Below are 13,345 nucleotides of genomic sequence, written 5' to 3'. Positions count from 1 at the left end.
GCCGTTGAGAGCGCGCCAATTGGGCTTCTGTAGCTCCAGAAAATCCACTTCGAGTGCAGGGAGGTCAGAATCCAACAGCATCTGCAGTCCTTTTTGGTCTCTGAATCAGATTTCTGCTCAGGTCCCTCAATTTCAGCCAGAAAATACCTGAAATCACAGAAAAACACACAAACTCATAGTAAAGTCCAGAAAAGTGAATTTTAACTGAAAACTAATAAAAATATACTAAAAACTAACTATATCATAACAAAAACATACTAAAAACAATGCCAAAAAGTATAGGCGCAGAATGGTACTAGGATATCCTAGCCAGCTGTCCTGTTTGACTTTTTGAGCTATGTCAATGATGTTCTTGGCTATAATGTCTCCAACATTGATTTCCCCTCCTTTCATTATACAATGGATCATTATTGCTCTATTCACCGTTACCTCAAAATTATTTGAAGTTGACATCAATGATCTCCTCACTATGTCATGCCATCCTTTTGCTTGAGGTATGATATCACCTCTCCGAAGTTTGAGTGGTTGTCCATGTGAATCCAACACCCAATCCGTGCCTACTCTGCATAAGTCACTTACCACATCCATATATCTTGGGTCATTTTCAACCCTTTCTTCATAGCTAGCTCGTTTGAACTATTTTGCCTTGACCTTTAGCACCCTGTTGATGGTGTCCGGACTAAAATCAACAGTCACACCTCTTACATAACTCATATATGGTTCTTCATCATCAAATTCTCTGATCACATTAGTGTAGAACTCATGGATGAGAAGCATGCTCACTTCTTGAGGTTGGTCACAGAGAAGCTCCCATCCCCTTTTTCTGATTATTTTCTGTATTTCAGGGTATTCATCTTTTCTTAGCTTGAAGGGTAACTCCGGAACAACATCTTTGCTTGACATCCAGCTGAAGATACGCTCGTTGTGTTTGGATTTGAATCTTCTTTGATCAAAGGTGTCTTGTCCTTCATCTTCTCTCCTATCCCTTGATGATGAGGCCATTGAAATTCACTTGCAAGGGTTGAATCTCCCACACCAAACTTAGATGAATGCTTGTCCTCAAGCACAAGGAAAATGGTTGTGAATGGAAGAGGTATATGACAACAATGTGACTTAGGCAAGCTAGAAAATGATGGTGAGGGGAGGGTGGAGTGTTTCGGTTATGTGAGAAGATGTGATGCTCCAAGAGTTTTGTTGGGTAAAGATGAGGTTCAAGGCTAGAATTTGTGAAACATGGAATAGGTTGGAGGTTGAGTATGAGTTCGGGTAATGAAATGAGGTTATGGGGGTAGAAGAATGAGTGATGAAGAGTGAGGTTTGATGAATATGGTTGAAGTATTTAAAGTGAAAGTTGGTGGGGATGCATGGTTCTAGTGACATTTAAGGCTCGGTCATGGCATTTTTTTCTAGCATTATTAATGTAAGTAAAGACACCAAACTTAGTTTGTGACTAAGTGTTCTATGGAATTAATTCCAAAGATAGCCACACCAAACTTAGTATTTTACCTACATTATATGCTATTTCACGTTTTTTTTTATATATATAACTAAAATAGATGACTGTACTTTCATAGTCTAGCATTTTTGTGTATGTATGGACACCAAACTTAGTTTGTGGCTAAGTGTTGTAGAACACACTTTTGCCATTACTTCAAGATTGGTCACACCAAACTTAGTGCCTTGCATACACTATGTACTAGTCTACTTAATCATTATTGGTTACTAAAGTATGAAAATAAACGACTCCCTGTGCATGGGTTGCCTCCCATGAAGCGCTTGTTTATTGTCCTTAGCTTGACAATGCAACTTCCTTGCTTATGTTAGCATTTGCACACTTTCTTCCTTGCTCCAGGGGCCACCAAAATAGTGCTTCACCCTATGTCCATTAGCTGTGAAGGTTTGTTTTGAGGCTTCATCAAGTAATTCGACATAGCCATGAGGTGATACTTTGGTGATGGTGTATGGACCAGTCCATCTAGACCTCAGCTTCCCAGGGAAGATCTTCAATCTTGAGTTGAATAACAACACCTTTTGGCCCGGTTCGAATGTTCTTTGAGAGATCCTCTTATCATGCCATCTCTTTGCTCTCTCTTTGTATATTTTGGCATTGTCATATGCCTCCAATCTGAACTCCTCAAGTTCATTGAGTTGTAGCAACCTCTTCTCTCCTGCTGCTTGAGCATCTAAATTCAGAAGTTTGGTGGCCCAAAAGGCCTTATGTTCAAGCTCCACAGGTTTGTTTGCACCCTGTTGTCCTATTCAAACCTCTCTTCCTTCCTTAATATCCCTCTTTGAGGTGTCCTTTACGAGATGATTTAGAGATTCCTCCCCTTGCGAATCCTCCATGAACATGTCTCTCAGGGGTGTGAGGTGGACGTTCAACTCATCCGACCTCTTTGGTGTGAGACGTTCGACTCGTCCGACCTCTTTAGTGTGAGGTGGACCTTCAACTTGTCCGACCTCTTTGGTGTGAGGTGGACCTTCAACTCGTCCGACCTCTGGTGTGAGGTGGACCTTCAACGCGTCCGACCTCTTCGGTGTGAGGTGGACCTTCAACGTGTCTGACCTCTTCTTTTTTCTTGGACTTTTTATCCTTATCCCGAAAGGAGTAGCAATGTTCAATTTTTGAGATCTGTCCTAGTTGAGAGTTTTTCTCCATGTTGATGTACTTCTCTGCTCGTTCTTGTACCTCGTTCAGAGATGTTTGGGTGCTCCTTGGATATTGAGTGGCTAAAATGTCCTTCTCGTAGACCATTGATGAGGCCCCTGATAGCTACTTCTGTTGGCAGACTTTGTATGCCCAGACATGTTTTGTTGAATCTTTCCATGTAGTTACGAAGGCTCTCTTAATCTCCTTGATTGATCCCTAATAGGTTCGGTGCGTGTTTGGCTTTGTCCTTCTGGATGGAGAATAACGGATTGCATCTGAGGCCTCCGTGAGATACATCTTGCTTCTGAAATTGCTAAGATGATGACCTGGATCTGATGTGCCATCGTACGGAGTCATGTCTGGAGCTTTGAAGTCCTTTGGAACCTTTAGCTTTCATGATCTCTTTGGTGAATGGATCTTGGTCCTTGCAGGAGCTATCCTCATGAGAGGATCGATTAGCTTTGGCCTTGAGATCGGCTTCGAGTTTTAGGAGTTTGTCCTCCAATTTTTGGCATCGCTTTATCTCCCTTTGTAGGTCTTTCTCAGCCTCTCGTTGATGTAGGGCTTCTTCTTCCAATTGTTTTAAATGGTCTTGAAGCGCCTCTATGGCTCCCACATTTGGAGAATCCTTTTCGTTGTTAAGTTGAGGAGTATTCTTTGGTATAGTGTCCGCATTTTTGTGCGGCGTTCTATCCTCTAAATCTGAATCGTGGTCATTGTCATGGTTGTCTGCCATGGTGATGGGATGACTTCCAAGTTCCCCAGCAACGGTGCCAATGTTCCGAGGGTTACCTGAAACTGTAGGTCGATCTCGGACTAGATCTTTTGTACTGGTCGGAGCTGTTGTGTCCGACTTGGTGATGGTGGCTGGAGCCGCCGTGTCTGACTTGTTGGACTTGGTAGTGGTGCTAATCCTTCGTCCCCGGAGGGTGGGGGGTACCTGCAAGGGACTCCGATACTTAAGTTAGCAAGGGTAAAGCAGGTATTGAGTAGAATCAGAGTATGAGTTATACCTGGGTGCTCCAGTGTCTTTATAATAGCGTGGAGTGACCTTTTTGGAGATAAGATAGTTATCTTATCTTATCTTTGAGTGAAGTAATCTTATCTTCTGGGGAACCGCCTTTATCTTTTCTGGGCTTTAGCTACCTTTAGGTTGGGCTGTGTTCCTTCGTTTGGGCCTATTTGGGCCTCTGTGGCGTTTTGTTTGAGCTCTTTGTTGTAAAGAGGGCGGACATTGGCCGAGCTCTTTGAGAAGAGGTCGGATGGTCTGACCTGAAGAGGTCGGTTGGTTTGTCGCTAAACATCCCGGGTTGGACAGCTTGACCCAGGGTATGAACAAATTTCAACTTCATACCCAATGGGAGAGGATCCCATTATAATAGGAATTCATTGATGATTGAATCCATCTCTTGGTCAACCTCTTTAAATTCTTCAACCTTGGTTTGCATCGGAGGTTGTTGAGACTCCCATGGTGGCTCTGTATCACCTAAATCTTCAAATTCTTCCTCTTCTTCAACAATGATGGCTTCCTCCAATTGCTCCAATACAAAGTCTAACTCCTCATTCTTTACCGAATTTTCTAATCTCTCCTTCATGCTATGCTCTTCTTTGGATTCTTCACATGTGGCCATGGAAGTACTTTGAGTGCATGAGTATTGAGTGGCCAACGTGTGTACTACCTTGGTCAAGTTAGTTACAAACTCTAGTGTGTTCCTTTGCATTTCTGCTTGCCCTTGAAATAGCAAGGTGAGAAAATCATCTGTTGGGGTTTAGGGTGGATAGGAGGGTTCATTAGTTTGGAGGAAGGGTTTATAATAGGAAGGTGGTTCTTCTTGGTAAGGGTACATAGATTGTGTGTATTGAGGTGGTTTTTGGGAGTAATTGTGTTGGAATTGTGGTGGTTCTATGTGTGGTTCATATGGCTCATATGATTGTTGGTATGGTGGATAGGGATTACGGTCATATGGAGGTGTTTGAAGGTATAGGGCTTGGGAGTATGGTTGAGGGTCATATTGAGGATGAGGCTCATAGGTATAGTATGGTGGGTGTTGATTTTCACGAAGAGGTCCACCATAACTATTGCCTTGGTATGCATCTTGGAATAGATTTTGCTCATAGTACAGTGAAGGGGGTTGTTGCCAAGAAGGTTGATCAATCCCTTGAGGCTCCTCCCGTCTTTGATTGTCCCACTAAAAATCAAGATATATACAATATTAACATATACAATAACTAATAACAAGGCACACAATTGCAACTCCCCAACAACGGCGCCATTTTGATGAACAGAAATTGTTTGTGGTAAAGAATTTCACAATTGAATTCTCATTGTAAAGTATAGTTCTAAACCAATAAACAATTCCTTCAATCAAACATTTGGTTGTCACAAGTAACAAACCCCAATAAAAATAATCGAAGTATTCAAACTTCGGGTCGTTCTCCGCAGGAATTGTAATAAAGTGTTCTTGCGATTGGCTGTGAAGTATGTTTTGGGGTTTTTGAATGAAGAGACAAGAAATGTAAATTGCAAAAGAAATAGACTAACACTAAGAAAGTTCTTGGAAAGGTATGAAAACTAGAAGTCCTATCCACATTATCATCATCAATTGTGGCAACAACTGTTCTTTGCTCCACTTAGTTAACCTCTAACTATGAAGGCAAGTCAAGTGAAGATAATCAATTTGGATCCATAAGTCCTAGTCAAATCCTAAGGAAAGACTAGCTTTAATGACATGCAAATCAATTAGCAATTTCTAATTATGAATCAACAAATGAGTTTGATAACTCAAGAGTCACTAGATACTCAACTCAAGCTAAAAGGAGATAAATCTACTCTAACATCCTTCCAAGCATTTTGTCAAACACTTGGAAGGCATAAAAGGAAAGCAAGATTAAATTGCAAAGAAATATAAAATCTAACACTACCTAATACAAGCAATCAACAACCACAATCAAGGAAAGCATAATTAACATGAATTACCTCAAATTTTATTAATGGAAAATAAAAGGAACAAGAGTGTATCAACAACAAAGTATACAAACAAAGAAGATGAATACAAAAGAATGAAGGAACAAGATGTAGGAACAAGAAATTGAAAGGGAAAAGTATATCAAGACATGAATTAAACCTAGCTCTCAGAAAAAATGAACCTAAACCTAATCTTTATTCTAGAGAGAAGAGATAGCTTCTCTCTCTCTAGAAACCTAACCTAAAGCATGATAAAACTCAACTCTCACTAAAACTAAACTACTTGGTAACTAACTCCCCTTATCCCTCTTCAATCCTTGGGTTTAATAGCATTAGAGGTGAGTTAGATTTGGGACTGGAAAGCCCAGTGGATTCACCTTAAGTGGGTCACGTGCAAGCACCAACGCGTATGCATGGGTCACGCGTACGCGTCGATGGCATTTCCTATCCACGCGTGCGCGTCTGCTGCACATATGCGTCGATCTTAGCATCCCAAGTCTTTATTTCTTCATGGATTCTCCACTTTGCATCCTTTTCTCTTCACTCCTTTGATCCATTCCTAGCCTTTTTGATGCAATTGCATATTTACTATATTAGCTAGTTAGTTTAGTTGGTTTTAGCTTAGTTTCACTCATTTTCTCTAAATAAACAAGTCTTTTTATGAGTTTTGTTTTCATGCATGAGAATACCAAGGAACATGTTGATTTTAGCCAAATTCATGCAAATGATTTAAGGAATACATAAATGAACAAGTATGAATGAATCTCATGAAATTAATTGCATGGATTGGTAAGACTTTGAAGCTATTTCCCTTGTTAATGATAGGTGATGAAACAAGAAAGCATTGAAGCAAGAATGAAGCAAACTAGGCAAGAAGAAGAGAAGTTGTTGGCGTTGCCAACTTGGAGAAAAGGCGAGTTGTTGAAGGCAACGCCAAGGCAGCCCTGGAGAGCACACTTGGGCGTTGCCAACGTGGAGAAAGGAGTGAGTGTTTGATGGCAACGCAGGCAAGCAAAGAGCTGAGCCAAGGAGAGTGTCGAGGGCGTTGCCAACGCTAGGAACCATAGGCGTGTCCCTAGGCAACGCCACACAAGCAAGGCTTGGCCGGAAGAGGAGTTGGCGTTGCCAACGCCAGGAACCATAGGCGTTATTCAAGGCAACGCCAAGCAATCTTGGGGAGCTAGTTCAGAGCCTCGAGCACGTTGCCAGCCTAGAGATGAGAGGGCGTGTTTGAGGACAACGCAGGCAAACAACGCTGAATGGAAGACTTGGCCCAGGAAAGGGAGAAGCACGTTGCCAACGCCAAGTTATGAAGGCGTGTTCCTTGGCGACGTAGCAAGCAAAGCTTGGCACCATAGGAAAGCTCGAGCACGTTGTTGAGCTGGGAGAGCATGGGCGTGTTCCTTGGCAACGCATGCAAGCTAGGATTATGGGCCAACCAAGGGCGCGGGAGCGCTGCTAACTTGGAAATGAACTGGCGTGTTCATCAATAACGCCAGGGACAAGATTCTGGGCCAACAAATAGGAGCACGTTGCCAACTTAGGGGAAGGAAGGCGTGTTTATCTCCAACGCCAAGCAACCTTGGAGTGCACATGATGCACGTTGCCAACTTGGGCCAGGGAGGAACTTCGAGGACGTTGCCAACGCCACTTTCATTGGCGTGTTCTAAGGCAACGCCAGGAAGGAATGCTTGGTAGGCACCAAGTCTTGGATCCCACCCACGTTGCCAATGCCAGGAAACATAGGCGTGTTCAAGGACAACGCCAAGCAACAAGCATAGAGCCTTGAGGAAGGCTCGAGCACGTTGCCAACGCCAGCTTCCAAAGGCGTGTTTGGGGGCAACGCAGCAAGCAAAGCTAGGCAAGGAAGCTCACCCAGGGGAAGAAGCATGCACGTTGCCAACACCAGCCTCCAAAGGCGTGTCCCAAGGCAACGTAACAAGCTATGTTGAGAAGCACTCGAGCACGTTGCCAACGCCAGTTTCTAAAGGCGTTTTCTAAGGTAATGTGACAAGCAAAGTTGAAGGCTAGAAACTAGCCCTGGAGGGAGCACACGAGCACGTTGCCAACGTGCTAACAAGGGGGCATTTTTGGTGACAATGCCAGCCTCATGTCTCAGCCTTGGGAGGCTGGGCACGTTGCCAACGTGGGAGGTAAAAGGCGTTTTCGGCAACAACTTGGCAGCTTGACCTTACCTTCTTTGAGGAAGCATAACTTGAGCTAGAAAAATCCAATTGAGACGATTCCAAGTGCAGTAGAAAGAAGACACTCTGAGCTTTCCAATGATGTATAATAGTCTATATTGAAGCAGAGGATTGACACTCAAATTCTGGGCTACATTTAGCATGAAAGTAAAGTCAAGAAGAAGAAAAGCAAGTTGTTAGCAACAACTTGGGCTAGCAACGCCCAAGTCTGAAAGCTCACTCCCAGGAAAACATGATGCACGTTGCCAACGTGCATTAAGGCTAGCGTTATTGGCAAAAACGCCAAGCCATTGGGCCAGAAGCATCATGAATGAACTCTTCCTTCCAAGTCTAGCAACACTTCTTCCATTGAGCCAAGAATTCAACAAAGAGGAAGCCCACATTGCTAACTCAATTAAAGATCTTTGAAGGAGTTTTAGGACTAATATAAATAGAGAAGGAGTTTGTACTTTGAGGGGACTTTTTGACACTTATACCCGGAGAGCTATTTTTTGGTTTTTCTTGGAACTTTTCTTCTTCAGTTTTAAGCTTTAAGCATTTCCTTATTCTTCTTCATCTTTCTTTACACTTAGTTTAATTTTTTTTATGGCAATTGTTGTTGAAATTGGAGCTATGATTCACTAAATCCCACTTTCATTAGGGGGAAGAGCTCTGCTTGTTTGAATGCATTGATGAACTCCTCTTTTCCTTCTCAATTCAAGTGGTTAATCCAAAGAGAAAACTCTTGTTCTTCAAAGATTCAACCACCATCGAGAGAGGGGTTAATCTATATGAATTGTGTGGTGAATTTGAGGAATGAGCCACATAATTCAGTTTAGAGTTCATCCTTTCATGATTCCCTTAATCAATACACCTTGGTTGGTATGTGAGATGTAACCTTCCTTGGTTGAGATTATGGGAGTTGTGTGGCTTGGATTAGAAATTGAACTTCATCTCTTCTCATGAACAATTAGATCACGAGAGTGGCAATTGGTTATGTTGAGAGAAATTGAATCACCAAGAGATTGGGATTCAATTACCCACTTGCCATGGATCTATACCCATGATTGAGAAGGAATTGATCAACATCAATTCATGAGAACTTGCATCTCTGATCCCTAATGATCCTCTCCATCATTAATTCTTATTTCTTTTGCTTCTAGTTGTTTGACTACCCATAACCCAATTCCCTTCTACATTCTGTCAATTTATTATTCTTGTCATCTACATTCTGTTCCTTTATTTCTTGTTCTTTACTCTTATGCTCTTTAAATTTCTGCAACCTTAAATTCCTTGCAATTTATCTTTGATGTCATTTAAGTTTCTTGCATTTTAAGTTTCCGTTATCTACTTTCATTTTATTTCTATATTCCAGTTCTTTAAATTCCTTGTCATTTAATTTCCTGCAGTTATGTTCAAAAAAAAATTACAATGCTCATAAAATCAAAACCATGTTTGCTTGACTAAATTTACCATTTAACTAAAGTTGCTTAATCTACCAATCTCCGTGGGATCGACCTCACTCTTAGTGAGTTTTATTACTTGATGCGACCCGGTATACTTGCCGGTTGTACGTGAAATCTAATTTTTACGTATCAAGTTTTTGGCACCGTTGCCGGGGATTGGAAAAGATTAACAATGATTAAGTGAAAGGTGGTTTAGATTAAGCATTTTTTTTAGTGTTTTTGTTAAGCCCACTAACTGTTTGATACTTTGTTTCACTAACTCCAATTCCACTCTAGTTCTGAAGTGTCTCACTTGTGACTTTGGTATTGTTCGTGTATCTCAGGAGTCAATAGACTTAATATTGAGGACGAGAGAACCCTCCGAAGGGTAAGGAGAGCAGAAAGAGGAAAGGGAATAGTTGGTGAAGAGGAGTCAGAGGGAGTAGACCAAGTCATGGAGGACGAGATGCACAATCCTCCTGGAGGGGTCAACAACAATGATGGACCACCTAGAAGGGTGTTATCTTCTTATACTATCCCTGATCCAAGACATTGTGGAAGCAGTATTGCTACAACAAATTTTCATGCCCATAACTTTGAGTTGAAACCTCAGCTCATCACTTTGGTACAAAACAACTGCTCTTATGGAGGGGGACCTCTTGAAGATCCAAATCAACATCTATCTTTTTTTCTGAGGATATGCAATACAGTGAAGACAAATGGAGTGCATCCAGATGTCTACAAGCTGCTGCTATTCCCATTCTCTTTGAGGGACAAAGCCACTCAATGGCTAGAATCATTCCCCAAGGAAAGCCTCAACAATTGGAATGACGTGATGGGCAGATTTCTAGCAAAGTTCTACCCTCCTCAAAGAATCATCAAGCTGAAGACGGAGGTTCAAACGTTCAGGCAAATGGAAGGGGAGTCATTGTATGAAGATTGTATGAAGCATGGGAAAGATATAAGGCACTAATGAGAAGATGTCCACCTGACATGTTTAGTGATTGGGTCAAGCACCAAAACTTCTATGAAGGCTTAAGCTTAGAAGCAAGGAAGGGACTAGACTACTCATCAGGAGGATCACTCAACATGATGAAAACTGCCGAGGAGGCTCAAGACCTCATTGAGATTGTTGCAAACAATCAGTATTATTACTCATCAGAGAGGCAACATAACCCGACCCCAAAGAAAGTGTGCAAATGCTAACATGAGCAAGGAAGTTGCATTGTCAAGCTAAGGACAATAAACAAGTGCTTCATGGGAGGCAACCCATGCACAGGAGTTCTCTTTTATTCTTATGCTTTAGTAGTCAATAATAAGAGAGTTCATAAAAAAAAACCCGAGAAAAAGAGATTGAAATAGCATACAAGGTAGGTAAGATACTAAGTTTGGTGTGGCCATCTTTGGAGTTAACTCCATAGAACACTTAGTCACAAACTAAGTTTGGTGTCTTTACATACATTAATAATGCTAGAAAAAGTAGAGTAGGGAATCAATTCATAAATTTTAATTTTTGCTTAGTCAACTTTGCATAGGAATATCATCATAAGTTGCTAGCTAGTAATGTCACTTTAAGAATCTCAAGATTTTGGAATTTTGTTGCAGGAAAGAAAGAAAGAAGTGATGGGGAATCTTGGAAGGGAGGTCACGGATGCACAAGGAAGAGAAAGTCACATGAGTCTTGAACTTTGTGCATTGGAAAAAATAACTCAACATGCATTGGGCACAAGGAAGCATGCTCCCCATGCTATGACCGAACCACTAAGACCATGCATCCCACCACGGAAATCACAAAAACCGTTCCCCCACCACAATCATCACTTTAAATACTTCAACCATATTCATCAAACCTCACTTTCTCCTCACTCATCCTTATACCTCTCCATCACCTCATTTCATCAGCCGAATTCACACTCAACTTCCAACTCACTCAACTTCCCTCATGATGCACTACCTCTCTCAATATAACCGAAACACCCCCTTCCCTCTCACCATCATTTTCTAGCTTGCCTAATTTACCCTGTCATCATATATCTCTCTACATTCACAAACATTTTCTTTATGCTTGAGGACAAGCAGTCAACTAAGTTTGGTGTGGGAGATTTAACCCTTGCAAGTGAATCTCGATGGCCTCATCATCAAGGGATAGGAGGGACAAGCAACCCATAGAAGATGAAGGACAAAACACCTTTGATCGAAGAAGATTCAAATCCAAACACAATGAGCGCATCTTTAGTTGGATGTCAAGCAAAGATGTTGTTCCGGAGTTACCTTTCAAGCTAAGGAAGGAGGAATACTCTGAAATACAAAAGATAATCAGGAAGAGGGGATGGGAGCTTCTCTGTAACCAACCTCAAGAAGTGAGCATGCTTCTCATCCATGAGTTCTACACTAATGTGATAAGAGAATTTGATGATGAAGAACCATACATGAGTTATGTAAGAGGGGTGATTGTTGATTTTAGTTCGGACACCATCAACAGGGTGCTAAAAGTCAAACCAAAACGGTTCAAACAAGCTAGCTATGAAGAAAGGGTTGAAAACGACCCAAGATATATGGATGTGTTAAGTGACTTATGCAGAGTAGGCACGGATTGGGTGTTGGATTCACATGGACAACCACTCAAACTTCGGAGAGGTGATCTCATAAGTCAAGCAAAAGGATGGCATGACATAGTGAGGAGATCATTGATCTCCACTTTAAATAATTCCGAGGTGACAGTGAATAGAGCAATAATGATCCACTGCATAATGAAAGGAGGGGAAATCAATGTTGGAGAAATTATAGCCAAGAACATCATTGACATAGCTCAAAAGGTCAAACAGGACAGCTGGCTAGGATATCCTAGTACTATTCTGCGCTTATGTGAAGAAGCTAGAGTACCTCTGGAAGAATTTGAAGAAACTGAAGTGGTCTCCATTGGAAAACCTCTCACCAGGGAAAGGTTGGAATTTGTCACCACAACCCAATTGGAAAGGCAACCTTTAGCAAGAAGGAAGAAAAGGAAAGAAGCAAGACAAGAGGAGGAGCCTCAAGAAATGGAAGAACCCCATACCTTAAACATGAATCAACTCCAAGCCGCTTTGGAAGGAATCTCTGGGCAATATTCACAAATTCAAAGAAGCCAAGAGGAACAAGCTCAACAACAAAGGGACCTTTGGCAGTTGATGGACCAACAAAGAGGGGTTCAAGTTCAATGGATGAACCAACAAAATGAATACCAAACACACATGATGGAACTACAACAAGAACAATATGCCAAAATGCATGAAGCCATCAGCAATTCAACTGCTGAATATGAAAAAGCCATGGAGAAAGTAATACAAGAACAAGCTCAACTAAGGAAAGAGCAAGCTCAGCAAAGAGACAACAATGAAACAACAAGGAGAGCTGAGAAAGAAAAAGAAAGAAGATCCAAAGGGCAAAGGAAAGCAAGGAGAATCAAGCAAAGAAAAAGGGACATGAAGACTAAAGGTGGTGAAGTTCCTTTGTTTTTCTTTATGCTTTATTAAATAAAGAAGATGTATGTCTGAAATATGGTATATCTTCTAGGATGCATTTTCTTTTATGTTGCCCATTCCATGCATCACCACTCACAGGTTTGGAATGGTTGCTTGTCTTAAGTACTTTCACTTGTCAATGGAATAAAAGATGTAGTTTGAGCAAGAACAGAGAGAAATCTAGCTTAGAAAGAAGCATGTTGTCCCATAGAAAAGTGCTAGTATTTATACATTCATTGTAAAAGAATCAGGGCTCAAGAAATTCAAAAGAATGCTTCCTTATACAAGACTAGTCGGTTAAGGGTTACAAGACTTTAGAAGTAAAAGCACAAATAACCTTGACAACAAAGAAAACAAAGAACAAAGAATGAAAGGCTAGGCATCAATGACACAATTTGGATATGTGTCTGTGGTGATTGATGTTAAGAGACATACTTGGGCTAGTAAATCCGAGGGGTGCTTCATCACCCGATAACTTGAGTTAACTAACTCGGGATTATCGATTGAAAACCCACAATCAAGAGTAGCTCTATAACAGAACATTTAGCAACCCAAAGAGGTGCTGGACACCACTATCCAAACAAAATTTCAATGTTATATGC

The sequence above is a fragment of the Arachis duranensis genome, chromosome 2 (assembly GCF_000817695.3).
Source record: "Arachis duranensis cultivar V14167 chromosome 2, aradu.V14167.gnm2.J7QH, whole genome shotgun sequence".
Classification (NCBI taxonomy): Eukaryota; Viridiplantae; Streptophyta; class Magnoliopsida; order Fabales; family Fabaceae; genus Arachis; species Arachis duranensis.
Note: the sequence above shows the minus strand (reverse complement) of the source record.